Genomic DNA, 16,257 nt, shown 5'->3' with positions numbered 1-16,257 from the left:
CTTTTATAAAAACTAAGGAAAACTTTGTTTAATTATTTGGTTTTTAGCCCCATTAAAGACTCCAGAAGGGTGTAATGTTACCTAATGACAGAGACATCTGGCTGCTTGAACAGTCACCCAAAGTTCTTCTGTAATGTTGGGGCATCCAACTTTGGCCTACAGGCCTAGTATATCTGACAGACATTTTTGAGAAATGGAATTTTGAAGGACTGTCTTACCTTGTCTTGGCAAAGTTTGGCAATTGCTTCCTTTTGTGTCCTGTTGGTCCAGTTTGGACGTATACTGTCAGCAATTAAGGAAAGGTCAGTTTTTCCCTCCAAATCACTAGCTTTTGCTATAAAGAAAACAAATTCTATACAAGGGTTCTTCAATGCTCATTATCTTCTTTTGAAACAAATTGGTGCTGTCAGGATTAGACATGTCTTACTGTCATGAAAAGCCTTAGATTTGTAAATGTATTAAATGCTATATTCTGTAGGTGTTTGAAGCATTTGAAGACCATCTATCTAAATATATCTGTTTAACCTTATAAACATACCTAATGTGACTACAAGTTCCATTTTTATCAAAAACTACTAACCTGTATTTTTAATTAAATTACATTTAATTTTTAATTATAATTAATTACATTTTTAAATGAGTTGTATAAACACAATACCCCAAACAAGAGTAGAAGCATACATATAGTATAGCAAAAATAACTTTAAATTTGTATCAATAAACTAAAGTCCATACCAATGTATAATATTTTGACATTAATGGTTACTCTTTAAAGTAGATTCAATAATCTACCCTTTCCCCTATCATTCCTATATCATATCCTCCTTTTTTCTTTTATAAAGAGATCTTTGAATTTAACTCTTTTGTTTAGCTTTTTTTTTTTTTTTACAAATACCAAGAGCAACTTGTAACCAACACCCCTAAACAATGACAAACATCCATAATCCATTGAATAATCAAAACTCACTCATACCCCACCTCTTGGGAATGTCTTGTTATTTATTACCTCCACCATGTTGAAAAGTTGAGTTGGGCAGAGCCAGCAGCCAAGGCTTCTGCTTCAGTACTAACCACTGTAGTTTAAAGCAATAGATTCACAATAAGACAGATTCAGATAAAATAAGACTTTAAATGGTTTACAATGTATGTAAAAATGTATGTAGGCTTGGAAGAGAGAGGAAAAGGTGTAGTGGCATTCCTGCTGAGCTCCTGGCCTGGCTCCAGAGAGCAGACCCTAGCCTTTCACCTTCCCTTGTTTAACCACACCTTTTGTTTCTCTTACCTTTTGTTTTTCTTATCACCCTATGTGAATCTTGTCTGAGAGTCAAGGATCAGAGAGTCCCCCAAGGATCAAAGGAATATGCAAAACTTGTTCCAGGAAAACCGAGGTACCTGATAATTCAAGTAAGTTGCACCTGGCATTTGGTCTCTGGGAGCTCCTTTTGGTTTGCTTTGAAGGTACAGAAATTAACTATCTAAACTGTAAAAAAGAGTAAATAAATATGCCCTAGGTAAAGGGAAGAGTGCTTCAGTCCTTCGAGGCTGGACCCCCCTGCAGCCATGATAGGCTAAATTCATTTTTAAGATGCCTATGTTTCTTCATCCCACGGACCCACATGAATCCACACATTAGTGTGGTGACCACACAGCTACAAAAAGGAACATAGACAGTTATATAAAGAAATAGAAAGTTTTAAAAAATAAAGTCTTTAAAGGCACAGTAACATTAATTAAAAAATAAGCCACGTAAAGATGGATATTACACAGAGAATCTGGACTGTGTTGTTTTGGGGATTTTTAATTGCAGAAAGACATTCGATTGTAAAAGCTGCTAAATTAAGCCTACACACACACACACACACACACACACACACACACACACACACACACATATATATATTTTAAAGGTATCTTGACTTCAAAATTTGGATCTAATGATATGTTGCTTTGGAAAGGAGGCTGTTTTTATTTCCACAGAAAGCAAGAGACTATGGATTTGTTCCAGATTAAGACACATCAGGTTTGACCAGCCAAGACCCCCTGAAAGGTCTCTGATGACACTATGGCCCAGACCATCCAACATCCAGAATGATTTCAAGGCAACTGGCTCAGACTTTGCAGCCTCATGGACTATTCCAGTTAGGATTTGACCATAATTTTTAATTTTCTCAGGATCCCCATAAGAATACAGCACCCTCTATCAGCAGGAAGTAGCCTCAAAAACTATGCCCACATTCCCAAAAAGTGGATTATGGATGTTCATCTTTGTAAGGATTCGGTCCTTAATTACGTCATCAGTCTTCGACGGCGTCCCAGCTTAAAAAGCAGGTGGGCTCTCGGTCTCTCTCCTTTTCTGCTCCTTCCTCCTGTCGGCCATCGCCCCCCCAGCCTCTCGGCCCCCCTCTCTACCTCCCCCCAGTCTGTCTGTCTGTCTGTCTCTCTCCCCACCCCACCCCCTGCAATAAAGCTCTAAAAAGGTAATCATGGCTATGATTCTTTCAATCAGCATGCTCCTCTGCTGGCATGGGCGACCAGCCATGAGGGGCAGCGCCGTGGCATAACCAACATTGGTGCCGTGACTCGGATACACCACCGAGTACCGAGGACCTGCTGTGACCACTGCCGCTTCTTCCCCCATCCAGGGAGACCACAAGACCAAGACCGTGAACGTGCACATGTCCCTTGCTGCCTCTGCTGGACCCCCACACCACCACCACCATGATTCTTCACCACAGTAAGTCTGCTGTTCTCAGGGCTGTAGTCTGAGCTATATTCTTTCGCGGGGGGTGGGGGGGTTGTCTCAGGCTGTACTGGTAACAGCACATTTTCGTTTCTGACGAGAAAGTAAATGCTGTCCTGGTCTACCGGGTGGACCAACTGCAGTGCAGCTGCAGCCCTTCGCATCCCTTGACAAAGAGGATGGCGAACTTGAGCTGATTCATGGATCTCTCTCCACTCTTTGGGGATGCCCAAGATTGTAGTCTGATCCTGGTTTGTTATTTTAGTTTTTTATTTTTTCTTGGCTACAGCCATGGGACAAAGGGGCGGATACATTTGTGGATAGGGGCAGGCACCTGGCCACATAACAGCATAAACCTGGCCGCATAACAGAGTTGCGGGAGCTTCTGCCAGCGAACGGGCAAATGAGAGTTACTTTATCTCCAAGCTTTCTGCTAAAGTTCTAAAACCCTTCTCCTTCCCTACATCTGCGTCTCCATGTGCAACCTTTTCTGTCTGACTTCCACCGGTCGTGGGCAGGCTCAAATGGGCAGGCTTGGGCGGTTTCTATGACTCACCCTAACTCACCTTAACTCCACCCACTCATTCTCAAACTGCCTTGAGAAGCACATATGAGTCTGGAAGCAGCTAAGATCCATACAAATAAGTTTACAGTAGTCAGGATGGCTCTTAAGCCAAAAATCAGCTTATAGCCTACTGGCAGATCTTCCAAAAGCTGTCCTTAAGCCATCAATCATCAGGAAAAAAATTCAGGACATAGATTAAAATCCTTCTCTGTTCCCCAGACCTCCACGACTAAAACTTAAGCATTTGGAGAGCAAGGCTCCTGACCCCACAGGCAAAAGAGTCATCTGTGGCATTTAAGGTGTGCCAGGGAAGAGATAAAAGCCCCAAAACAAAATTGCCAATTGCTGGTACTCACTGACTCCCAAAAGCTGTTGGGTCCCTGTTTTAAGTGAGGAAAAGGCCACGGGCTAGCAAATGCCCTGCCAGGCCATCAACAGCCTTGTTAAAAGTGCTGCCTAGAAAGACAACGTGTCAGCTGACTGGCCCCAGTCACCAAGATGCATGGGTACATCAAGCTAAGACCTCCAAAAAACCTAGGCTTGGCTACAGATATGGCAGGGAACCCAGAACGCAGCAGGGAAGCGATCCATTTCTTTCCTTCTGGACACCAGAGCCACTGACTCAGTCCTGGGAGTTTTGGGATGCCACCTCTCCTTTATTGTCGGGTACAGAGGACAGCTTTACCACCTCTGGAAAGATTTAATTGCACTTTCGGAGTTACTTAATGAAAAAAGATTTCCACCTAAAATAAGAGCTCATTGCTTCACTCCAGATCCACTGCCTGTGTTTCTCACGTGCATACAGACAGGGCCCAGATCTTTGCCTTGTCCCTAATTCCAAAAAAATAAATTCTCATGTACCACAAACTTTTCTCTTCACAGTTCCCTGTTCTAACTTACTATTCAGCTAATGGTACAGAACCACCATAGAACCGGAGTCCAGAGATCATCAAATAAGAAACTGTAACAGCTAAAAGGTATTTACACCCCCAGACCCAAAAGCATCTGGGTGCTACAAAAGACTTTAATGTAAACATCTATTACTATGAGATGCTTTTAACAATTGATCACCTGTCTCCTAGATGCTGAACTAGTAAAGGAAACAGGTGCTTTAAAATAATCTGTCTCTGATAAAGCTTAACATGCTTCAAAATCCATAGGGGCAGGCCAGATCTACCTCAGATAAATGCCAACTCCAAAAACAATAATGATTCTTTTATCTCTCTTAAGTTTTTTTCTGTGTCACCAGCATGTTGTCAAACAGAAAGTTCCCAGCCACAGCCAAGAGGGATACATGTCTCCAGAACAAACAGATGACAGACAGCATCTCTCAACACCTGTCAACCTCAGAAAACTCCCCTTCTCCATCCCCCCCAGAGCCAACCAATGTCCAAAAGTCAGCTGGAAGCAGTTTTTGTGAGGAACGACACCCCTAGTCCCATCTATCTCCTTTTTTTTTTTTTTATAATAAGGGAAAGTCTGGGATGTAAGTGAGAGAGATTTGTCCTGACCAGGACCGTGGGCAGGACACAGGAAAACTTTAATCTACAACTTCCTGCAGACAATGGAGTTTGGCTATACAAAGAAAAAGGAGGACATTTCCTTACAATTTCCTTGGCTTGTTGCCAAGTAATGGAAAAATCTTTCTTCAAACCTTTGCTGTTAACATGTTGTTTCTTTTAAAATTCTGAGGCTTCCAGCACATTTCCTACTAACAGCTGAACAATTTCATCATTACCTTGTGCTAGAGGGGCTTTTAGACCTGTATGGAATCTGATATGTGTTATATATAAGGGATGATTTCCATTTCTGATTATTTCTTGTAACTGAATAAAGAACAAAGATACAAATATTAACAAAGAATAAAGAAACAAATTCTGAGTAATCTGGAATAGGTTCAGAGGTTCTAATATGTAAAACGACTCTTTCTGCATATTGAAAGTAAGTATATTAAAAGGTTCTGGAACATCTAATAATGCCATGAGAATAGCATGTAATTTTGACTATTGAACAAAATCATAAGGGCTTTGAGCCACTTTACTTAAATTTCCTGACTTATACTGCCTTTCCTGGTTTATTTGTATTAGTATAGATTGTAAGGGCTCCAGAAATTAGTGTTCCTCATACAGTGTGAGGAAGGATCCAATTAGTTCTTCTTTTTTTTTGGGGGGGGGAGCTAGTTTTTCAAGACCGGGTTTCTCTGTCTAGCCCTGGCTGTCCTGGAACTCTGTAGACCAGGCTGGCCTTGAACTCAGAGATCCACCTACCTCTGCCTCCCAAGTGCTGGGATTAAAGGTATGTGCCACTACCATGCAGCCCCAATTAGTTCTCTTTATAAACTGAAGTTTTGTTTTGGGGATATTTGTTGTTAATTTCTCCCAAGAAATTACTGTAAGCTCTTTGACAATGTTCATGTTCTTCTCATAATGAGGTAAAAGGTACCACAAATTCTGCCAGGTCTATTCATGTTAATTGACCAAGTCTCAGTTTTCCTTTCAGAATAATTCAGAAACTTTTTCCCCATAGATCTTTAATTTTTACTCTGTCTAGTAGTAAATATATCCATTCTAAGATATCATCTTCTCTCTGCATAAGAATTTCTATAGGAGGATGCATAAAAGGTTGCATGACCAGGATACAATCAATTTCTTGATCCATGAAATCCACATATACATCCAATAATTTCTATTCTACCAAAGCCAGTTCTCTCTTAGCCTCAGTTGATAATTTTCCTAAACTATTTAAGTCCTTATCACCTTGTAAGGTTTGAAATAAATTACTTAATTCTTGAGTTGTTAATCTGAATGTGGGCCATTGCCAGTTAGTATCTCCCAGCAATCTTTGAAAATTACTAAGAATTCATAATTGATCTCCTATGACTTGTACTTTCTGTGGTTGAATTTTTTGTAAGCCTGTATTGTATGTCAGATAATTAATAGAATCTCTACTTTGTATTTTTTTCAAGAGCAATTTGTAATCCCCAATGAGATGGATTTTTTTAACTTCTTCAAAACTTTTTTCTAAGGTATCTGTGTCTGAATCAGCTAGTAAGATATCATCAATATAATGGTAAATTATAGAATGAGGAAACTACAAGTTATTTCCAATGGCTGTTGTACAAAATATTGACACAAAGTGGGGCTGTTTAATATCCCTTGTGGAATAATTTTCCACTGATATCTTATAGCAGGCTGGGAATTATTATAAGTCGGCACTGTGAAGGCAAACTTTTCTTATTGTGCTCTTGTAAAGGTGTAGTAAAAAAGCAGTCCTTTAATCAATCACTGTAATAGACCATCCTTTAGGTAATAAAGGAGGCAAGGGAATTCCAGGCTGTAAAGAGCCCTTATTAATAGATCGCCTTATTAATAGCTCTTAGATTTTTACCGTTCTCCATTATCCAAATTTCTTTTTTTATGTCAAATACAGGAGAATTCCAAGGACTGGTTGATTCTTCAATGTGTTAAGTATTTAGTTGTTCCTGTACCAGCCATTCTAATGCTTGTAATTTTTCTGATATCAAAAGCCATTGTTTCAATTACAGGTTTGTCAGTTAACTATTTCAAAAGTAGGGCTGTTGTTACCTTTGAAAGACCAACAGTTGTTGTACCTGTTTATGTACAATCTGAATGGTTAGTGACTGTTCTTGATAATACATTTTAATATTTGTCTCAGAAGCATTATTTATTTTATGGTTTGTTTCTAAGATTTCAGGAATGTTAGTCTGGGTATTACATCGTAACAAATCACATCCCCACAAATTCATTGCTATGTTAGCTACATATGGCTTTAATTTTCCTACTTGTCTTTCTGGCCCTATACATTCAACCTACCTTGAACTTTGTTTTACCTGAGATAAAGTTCTAGTTCCCAGAAGCTGAATATTTACTTCCTAAAGAGGTCAATCTGGATAGCCAGACATTGGTAAAATTATTGTTACATCTGTGTCTATGTCTAACAAACCTTCAATTACAATGTCATTTATTTGTATTTTTAGCTTTGGTCTTTAATAACTTATAGAAGTTTGCCAAAATACATTTTTTATGGTTTCTCCTAAAAATTTTGTTTTAGCTACTGAAGCTGTTCTGTCATTCAAAACAGTATGGTTTTTAACAACAGACATTAAGTCTTTTAATTGCTCTGTGGATGAGTTTCCCCAATGCTGACAGGGAATTATTGAACCCAATTTTATACAGGGGCCTGTGAGAGGCCCCTTAAGGTGTTTTCCTGATGACAAAGGATTACCTTCACTGTCCTTTGTTGATCTGCACTCATTAGTCCAATGCCAGCCTTTGCCATATCTTCTGCATATTCCAGAAAGCTGCTACCTTATATTTGGGTTATCTCAAGAAAAAATATCGTTTCTAGGAATGCCTTACTTACAATACCTTTTCAGATGTCCTTGTTTACCACAATTAAAATATCTGACCTTTTGATTTTCTTAAAATTTTTAGAAATCACTTCTTCTATCCAAGTATCATCATAAGTTTGAGATCCAATATCAGCTATATTTCAGATCCATTCATCTGTGGGTACTGATCTTGTCTTTAAAGGCTTATTATTCTGTGACCCTAGCTTCCTCTCTCCACCATGTTTTCCATTGTAACTGAGGATGAGTTTCCAACATTGCTCCAGCTAAATATTTCCAGTCCTGTGAAATAATTTTGTTCCAAGTTGCTCATGAGTTTAACATCCATTTCACCAAGGGTGAATGCATACTATGTAAAATTACTGCTTCCTTAAATCTTTTCAAATAGAATGTTTCTACAGGAGGCCAGTTAACATCTACATATCCTTGGAGGTGCCTATCATCTGGTGGTCATTCTTGTATGGTAACTGGATAAATTAAGGATGGTTTTCTAATAACCATGGGCTGCTTCTTTTCAGTTTCATAATGTAATGGTGCAGTAGTTTCTGCTGTAAATTTCTCTGTCTGTGTGTGAATATTTTTCTTAGTTTCAATAATAGGTCTTTCTAAGGAGTATATCTTATCAGTCACCAATATCAAACTACTTTTAAAATGATAAAACATGGGCCGGGCGGTGGTGGCGCACGCCTTTAGTCCCAGCACTCGGGAGGCAGAGCCAGGCGGATCTCTGTGAGTTCGAGGCCAGCCTAGGCTACCAAGTGAGTTCCAGGAAAGGCGCAAAGCTACACAGAGAAACCCTGTCTCGAAAAACTAAAAAAAAAAAAAAAAAAAAAAAAAAAAAAAAAAAAAAAAAATGATAAAACATGAATTTCCAAACTGATAATAATCATAATAGACATTATGTCAATTCCAGCTAAGTTGATTATCCCTTCATTTAATTTTTCCATTTTCAAGCCATCCATTATGACACCATACAGAGACCTAACTGCCTGCATTGTAATATTGTTTCCCATTCTTAAAGTGGGGGAAAAACTTTTTAAAAAGCTAATGCCCCCCCCAACCCCCTGTTAAGAATACCCAGGTGTCTCACCAGATCTGCTGCTGCTGACAGCAAAGATAAAGCTGTGCAAGGGTAGCCAGCTGCAAAGGCAGTGATTGGCTGTGAGGGGGCGGGGGTAATGGGGTGCCCAGGTAGCCAGGTTAGCATGGTGGGTGCTGGAGTCACAGCAGGTTACTGCTCTGCTGCATGGGCCAGGCTGAGGATGCCTGCAGCAGCCTGTATGTAGCAGGGGCTGAGGGTGTGTGGCAGTGACAGCAGCAATAGCAGACTGAGCAGGTGCAAGTGGGTGCTGAAGTGGCCAGGCTGGCACTGCGGTGGCCTGGGGAGGGGGTCCAGGGAAGCCCACAACCCGTGGGGAGAGGGAGTGAGCTGCCTGAAAAGTGGACACGGGGAGACATACAGGAGCAACCCGCATGGCAGAAAGTGAGGGCCAAGGGCTGTGTGAATGATGGAGCAAGCTGGTAGTGATGACTCCAGTGGCTGCTGCATGTTCTCATTTCCTTCGTTGGATGCCAGATGAAGTAATTACTTATGTTGTTCTATTATTAAATAAAACGCGGGAGTCAGATATCAGGGTAAAGACCTGATTGATCAGAGAAATGGCAGGGAAGCAACCAGTAACCTCCTCTCTCTTCCCTTCCTTAATCCAAAAAGGTTCCATGAATCTTTCTAAGCCCCTCCCTACTACTTCCTGTGTCTCTCAATATGTCCTGGGTCCTCCAAAACCTCTATAGCTAATTCTGGCTGGCTAGTCGCTAGCTCCACCCCCTGATTCAAGGGAAACTTTATTGCCAGTCTTGGGAGTATCAGAGTGCAATCAAAATATCCCACAATGTCCCAGATACCCCCAAACAATAGTAGGCTATTACCATTGCTCTTCCCTACCCACTAGAATTTCATGCTGAGACACTATTGCTTGAAGACACATACCACATACTTTGACCACAAGAGAGAAAAATCAGTCTAGTGCTGACCTGGAGGCTTCCTCCTGGCTGTGTAAGCTTTCATAGTGCTGGAAGATGCTTCTAGGGTGCTGGAGATGAAAAGCTGCTCAAGTCTTATCTAGTGGTGAACTCTGTGAGCTACAAATAATGGCTAACCTGGCACGATATGCCTATTGGTTCAATAATGTCATGAATGTTATGGGAGTGACCAATAACTTTGTAATTGGGCGGAAGGCCTGCTTTCCAGGAGGGAACTCATGTCTGGTACTGGAAACCTGGCAAAGAACTTATAGCTTGGAGGTCTTAGACCCTATGAGAGTAATGGTGGGAGATGCTAAGAAAGAAGTAAGAGTTTGACAAATGCAGGAAATGGTGATGAGCCCAGGGATGCCGATATCCCATAGAAACTCAAAAGGCCAAGAACATCAGGTTGTTTGCAGATCGACCGACCTTGCAATGCCTTCTGGCTGACTCCAGGCTTCTGATCTCCGTAATTGTCAAGCTATAAATCTGTGTTGTGTTAAGCTTAGTTGGCAATTCATCACAGCAGCAAAAGGAGACCAATGCACCGATCCCAGGAAGAAAGCAATCAACCAGGCAACCTTCCGGTCTGACTTATCAGGAGAACAAGAAAGACCTCAACAAGGACAGGTAAATAACCTCTGTGACAGTGAATAACATGCTCAAAATTTAAAGACTGCTGTACTTAAAGAATCTATGAGAAAATTGCTTCAGCTTGTAAGCCGATAGTTTGTGAAATGTACCCTGTCAGTGGACTTGCCCAAGATAGATGACTTCTTAGAAAAGTTGAGCTAATCTTAAGAAACTGCTGATCCTTTTAAATTTTATTGCCTCTGTTGTTCTTGCAAGACCCTGGGCCCTGAGAGCTAACTAGTTTTGCTTTTGTAAAAACAGCTTGCTTGCTGGATATAACTGAGGCATCTACAGGATGTCTGCTGTACAAGTATGGCACTGTTTTTACAAAGGCAGGATGTGAGCTAATGAAATTGTCCTAAAGCTGTAACTTTCTAACTTTTGTAGTTTTTTTTTTTCTCTTTTATAAACCCAGTACAATCTATCCAGGTCATAACCAGAGAATTCCAAGTCTCTGGTGTGGTCCTAGCCAGTCATTTTTAATAAAGCGTCTTATTCTTTTTGAAAGTATTAATAGTCAGACTGGTGAATCTCTGAACAACCCTAGACCCATAACATTTGTTGGTCCCACTGAAATTTGTCTTATGGGTTCTCAGGTATTCCCAGTTTGCCGAAGCTACTCATGTCCATTCAGATTTGCTATTTCTTTTTCTTTTTAAAATTTTAAAAATTCATTTTACATACCAATCATAGATCCCCCTCTCATCCCTCCTCCTGCCCCCCCCCAGCCCTGCCCCCAACCCATCCCTCATCCCCTTCTCCAAAGGGATAAGTTCTCCCGAGGGGGAACAGCAAAGTCTGGCACATTCAGTTGAGGCAGGACCAAGCCATTCCCCCCCTGCATCAAGGGTGAGCAAGATGTCCAACCAGAGGTAATGGGATCCAGGAAGCCAGCTCATGCACCAGGAATAGATCTTAATCCCACTGCCAGGGGCCCTTCAAACAGATCCAGCTACACAACTGTCTCTGTATGCAGAGGGTATAGTCTGGTCCCGCGCAGGCTCCACAGCTGTCAGTCTAAAGTTTGTGAGTTCCTATGAGCTTGGTTCGATTGTCTCTGTAGATTTCCCCATCAGGCTTTTGAGCTTCCTTGCTTGTAAAATCCCTCTTCCCTCTCTTCAACTGGACTCTGGGAGCTTCAGACCGAGCTCCAGGAGTCCACTTCCTTTTCTGGTCAGCCTCTGGTTCCTGTAGTTTCCCAGCCCCTGGGGGAGGTGGGGCAAGAGTTAAATCAGAGATTGCAATGGCTGGGAAGCCACCAGTAGGCCCTCTTAATGAATCTTGATTTCCTGACAACTCCTAGTCTTGGGCCAGAGGTAAATCAGAAAGCCCAGTGCTTGGAAGGTGCTCACTGCCCAGATTGTGAAAAAGAGGTATTGAAAAGCCTCTGGAGATGAAGGGAAGAATCCATCTGTCTGTAACTCACATCTGTGGATAAAGCTAAATGCAGCATTAGATTCCCCAGTCAGAGGGCATGGGGATGTTGCTGGCCTTCTTTTGTTTGGATACTGGGAGCCAAGATGAAAATAAGTCAGCCCCAGCTGCATGTATGAAAGAAGTTGGCCATGGAATGTTTGTTTTTGATTGGTCTCCTGTGAATGCCATGTTCTGTGTTTATTGGTTTCATTTTTGCTGTCCTCCTCCCTTGTATGTGTTCTGTGCCCCCATTAACCTTTTCCAATTACAGGAAACCTGGGAGCTGGACTGAACAAAGGAGGAAAAAGCAACTAGGGGGCGGGGTGGCGGTGGCGCACACCTTTAATCCCAGCACTCGGGAGGCAGAGCCAGGCGAATCTCTGCTAGTACGAGGCCAGCCTGGTCTACAGAGCGATATCCAGGACAGGCACCAAAACTACACAGAGAAACCCTTCTCAAAAACAAAACAAAAGAATAAAAAGAAAAAAAGAAACAAACAAACAAACAAACAAAAAAAAACACCACCAACAACTAGGGAACGGGCACTGCTGCAGCCCGCACACAGCTTGCTGGCCCTGGCTCTTGGCTCCCTCCAACTGCAGTGTCTTCTAACAATAACAAGAGCTCTCCCACCCCCATGCTGCTGGGCTGTGCCCCATGCCCTGGCATGCCACCCCATTGGTACTTTAACCTCCAACGCTGGGCAGCCATGTGCACTCCTGCCTCAGCCATGTGTGACCAGCCACCGCTGCCAGTATAGACAACACAGTCTGTAAGGCTCCTGCTGCCGTGGTCTGTACCACTGTTTGCCATCACTGCTTTGATTACATTAAAAAAGAAAATCAAGTCTAAAATATACAAGGTATAAGTATCCAAGAATATAAAAACTTAAGTAAATCAGAAGGATCAAAACAACAACTTAAGGTACATAAGACAAGTAGTAAAGGTCTAAAAATCATTTAAGATATATAAAGATAAAACTTTTAAAAATGATACATAATGTTAAAATTTCAGAAGTCCAGAGTTTTAATACATTTATCAGTGGACTCCAGATAAGCACTCCTGTCAACCAATAGCCTAAGCTTTCCCACCTACTGATGATTCCTGAGGTGGGAGCTCCAAATGTAAAAATTTCCTTTAAATTCCTAAACTTTAACTTCTGTCCCTAGTCTGTATCTGTCCCATCAGATTTCCATGTGACTGACAGACACCATCTAGGCGTCAACTGAGGACCACAAACTGATGCAAATGGCCATGAGTTCTGGGTTTGCTGAAAGCTGATGTAAGCCAGTCCAGCCAATGTGATGGATCCCTGGCTCTTCCGCTCAGTCAGCAAACCAGATGCTTGTGTTGAATGCACTCATTGCTCGAATCCCCTACTTGCCTTCGACCAATATTCTAGCCTTCCTGGGCCCTAACAATGATTCCTAATTTCAGCTGAGAAGCAGTTACAGAAGAGAGTACATTGTCCTTGTCCTCTGCAATAGGCTGGAATGTTAGGTCCAAAGAAAAGTAGTCCTCCTCTACCAGAAAGTTATTGTATGACTTTAGGAATATGAACATGTACCCAACACAGTCAAGGGGGGAATGTGATAGTGAACAACATGTTCAAAATTTAAAGACTGCTGTACTTAAAAAATCCATGAAAAACTCGCTTCAGCTTGTATGCTGATAGCTAGTTTGTGAAACGTATCTCATCAATGGACTTGCCCAAGATAGATAACTTCCCAAAGTAGTTGATCTAATCTTAGGAAACTGCTGATCCTTGTAAAACATTGCTGCTTCTAATGTAGTCCCCAAGACAATGGGGCCTGGGAACTAACCACTGGTTTTGCTTCTGTAAAACCTACTTGGTGCTGGAGAAAACTGAGGCATCTACAAGATGTCATTTGTCAAAGTTAGGCACTGTTCACACAAAGGCAGGATGTGAGCTAACTCCACCCCCAAAAGCTATAACTTTGTAACTTTTATGTTTTTTTTTTTCCCTTGATAAACTCTGTACCATCAAAAGATTGGGGACATATCCAGAGAATTCTGAGTTACTGGTGTGGTCCTGGCCAGTAATTTTTAATAAAGCCTGTTATTTGTTAAAATACTTATTAATAGATGGGTGATTCTCTGAATGAGCCCATACTCATAACACTTCTATCTAGTAAAGGAATTAAATAAATAATTGAAAAGCCCTAGGAACATTCCAGGCTCAGATGGCTTCACAGTGTTGTAGAATATTATTTTAAGATGTGTTACATTTGTTTATGCTGTGGAACATTTGTTTTAATGATGAAAAGATGTGCTGCATTCTTTTATGTTGCATTTGTTTAACTCTGTGAAGCTGTGTAACTTTGCCTGTCTAAAACATCTGTTGGTTTAATAAAGAGCTGAACGGCCAATAGTGAGGCAGGGGAAAGGATAAGCAGGGCTGTCAGGCAGACAGAATAAATAGAAGGAGAAATCTGGGAGGAAAAGAGGAAAAAAGCAAGAGAACAAGGAGAGGAAGACACCAGGGGCCAGCCACCCAGTCAGGCACAGAGTAAGAGTGAAAGTGAGATACATAGAAGTAAGAAAAGGAAAAAGCTCAGAGTCAAAAGGTAGATGGGATAATTTAAAGTGAAGAAAGGCTGGCAAGAAAAAAGCCAAGCTAAAGTGAGGCATTTCTAATTAAGAATAAGCCTCTGTGTGTGATTTATTTGGGAACTGCATGGCAGGCCCCCTAAAAGAGTAAGAAAAACAACCAACAACATTTTGGTGTACCAATATGGTAATCAAATATCCATCTAGAATGTAAGAAGGCTTTATAAAAAGAGGGTATGGCTCCTTTAAGCATTTCTGCCTGCTGGTGAGTCATTGAGCAGCTAGCATGTTAAGTAGGAACAAAAATAACTAAGTAAAATGCCTGCCACAGTGCAAACATAAGCATTCTAGAGTTCTAGGGAGACTGAATACAGTTCTTAAGTCACCTAACTCCAACTTCCATGACCTGAGAAGCAGACAGAGCCAACCGTCAAAGCCACAGGTGGAGGTAAACACTGCTTAGCTGTTTAAAGGCTCATGCAGTCAAAAAGGGCTAAAAGACACAGTAAAAGAGGTCTAGATGGCAAAAACCTCTAAACAGGTTCCAGTATGTTTTACAATTGCCTAGGCTTAAGAAGGAAAGAAAAAATGGTATAGACAGTCATAGAAATAAGTAGTTTAAAAAATAATAGTCTTTAAAGCTACATTGTAGATGAATTTCTTATTAAATAAGAAACACAAAGCCAAATACAGGCGTGGAAGCCTTAAATAGTGATAGCCACCAGCTCACCTTAGCTTACCACACCAACACAGCTTCCCAAGAGAACCAACCTCTTCCTGTCTAACCTGCATCTTTACTGCCTTGCTGTTCTGCCTGCTCATTGGCTCTTAGCTCAGCCACCTCACTTCCTCATCACTGTCTGTCTATAGAGATCTCCAGGTCTCTATGGTTGGCACTGGGATTAAGGGTTGTTTCTTTGACCACACAGAGACTCTGCCTGCCATGTGATCAGATTAAGGGTGTGTGTTACCGCTGCCTGACTTTTGTTTATGGATGGCTATGTATGTCCTCTGATCTCCAGGCAAACTTTATTAACATACAAATAAAATATCACCACTTTTCATCACAAATAAAATATCACCATACCATGTGGAGATGGAAAATATGCAGGGAGTCTGGATCCTGTATGTTATTGTGTTGATTTTGAATTTTTTTGACTGTTGAGATGCAAACAACAGCTGCTAGGACACATAGGATTGTGAAATGTACTGCCAAATTGAACCAATTCTAGATACTGTAGGAATGCCTCAACTTTAAAAAAGAAGTCAAAAGTATATTTGTCAATGGAAATACAAAATTCTTTGGAGTTTTGTTCCCACGGGAGATGAGAGGTTGTGGATTCCTTTGGGAATAATATGGATCAGGTTCATTAAGGGAGGCTTCCTGAAACTTGACAGATGATATCTATCAATAAAGGTTTTATCTGACCTTCCCAGGACTTGGCTGTTATCTCACATTTTCTTTCTGGGACCTGGAGATACTTTGTCTATAGACAGCAGGAAGCAGTTGGAGAATAGGATGTCCACATTCTCAAGATTTTCATTGTGGGAGGCTGTTGGTTATTTGGGTGGGTTATGGATGTTTGTTATATTTAGGGGAATATAGGAATGATAAAATAAATGGGTAGATTATTGCATCTACTTTAAACTAAAAAACAGCTATTAATCTCAGGTATTTTGTATTGGTATAGACTTTTGTATATTGATATAAATTTAAGGTCATTTTTGTTACAACATACTGTATATGTGTTTCTACTCTTGTTTAAAGGATTTCTGTATATTGATACAAATTTTAGGTTATTTTTGTTACAACATATTGTATGTATGTTTCTATTCTTGTTTAAGGTATCATACCTTGCAGTTTATTTTAAAATGTAAGGTAAAATTCTAGTTTTTGAAAGCTATTATTATGAACTATTTAGGATAATCAAGAAACAC

Source organism: Peromyscus maniculatus, chromosome 14, assembly GCF_049852395.1.
Source record: "Peromyscus maniculatus bairdii isolate BWxNUB_F1_BW_parent chromosome 14, HU_Pman_BW_mat_3.1, whole genome shotgun sequence".
In the NCBI taxonomy this organism is placed as follows: Eukaryota; Metazoa; Chordata; class Mammalia; order Rodentia; family Cricetidae; genus Peromyscus; species Peromyscus maniculatus.
The sequence above is the reverse complement of the archived record's forward strand: the minus strand, read 5'-3'. Positions refer to the sequence as shown.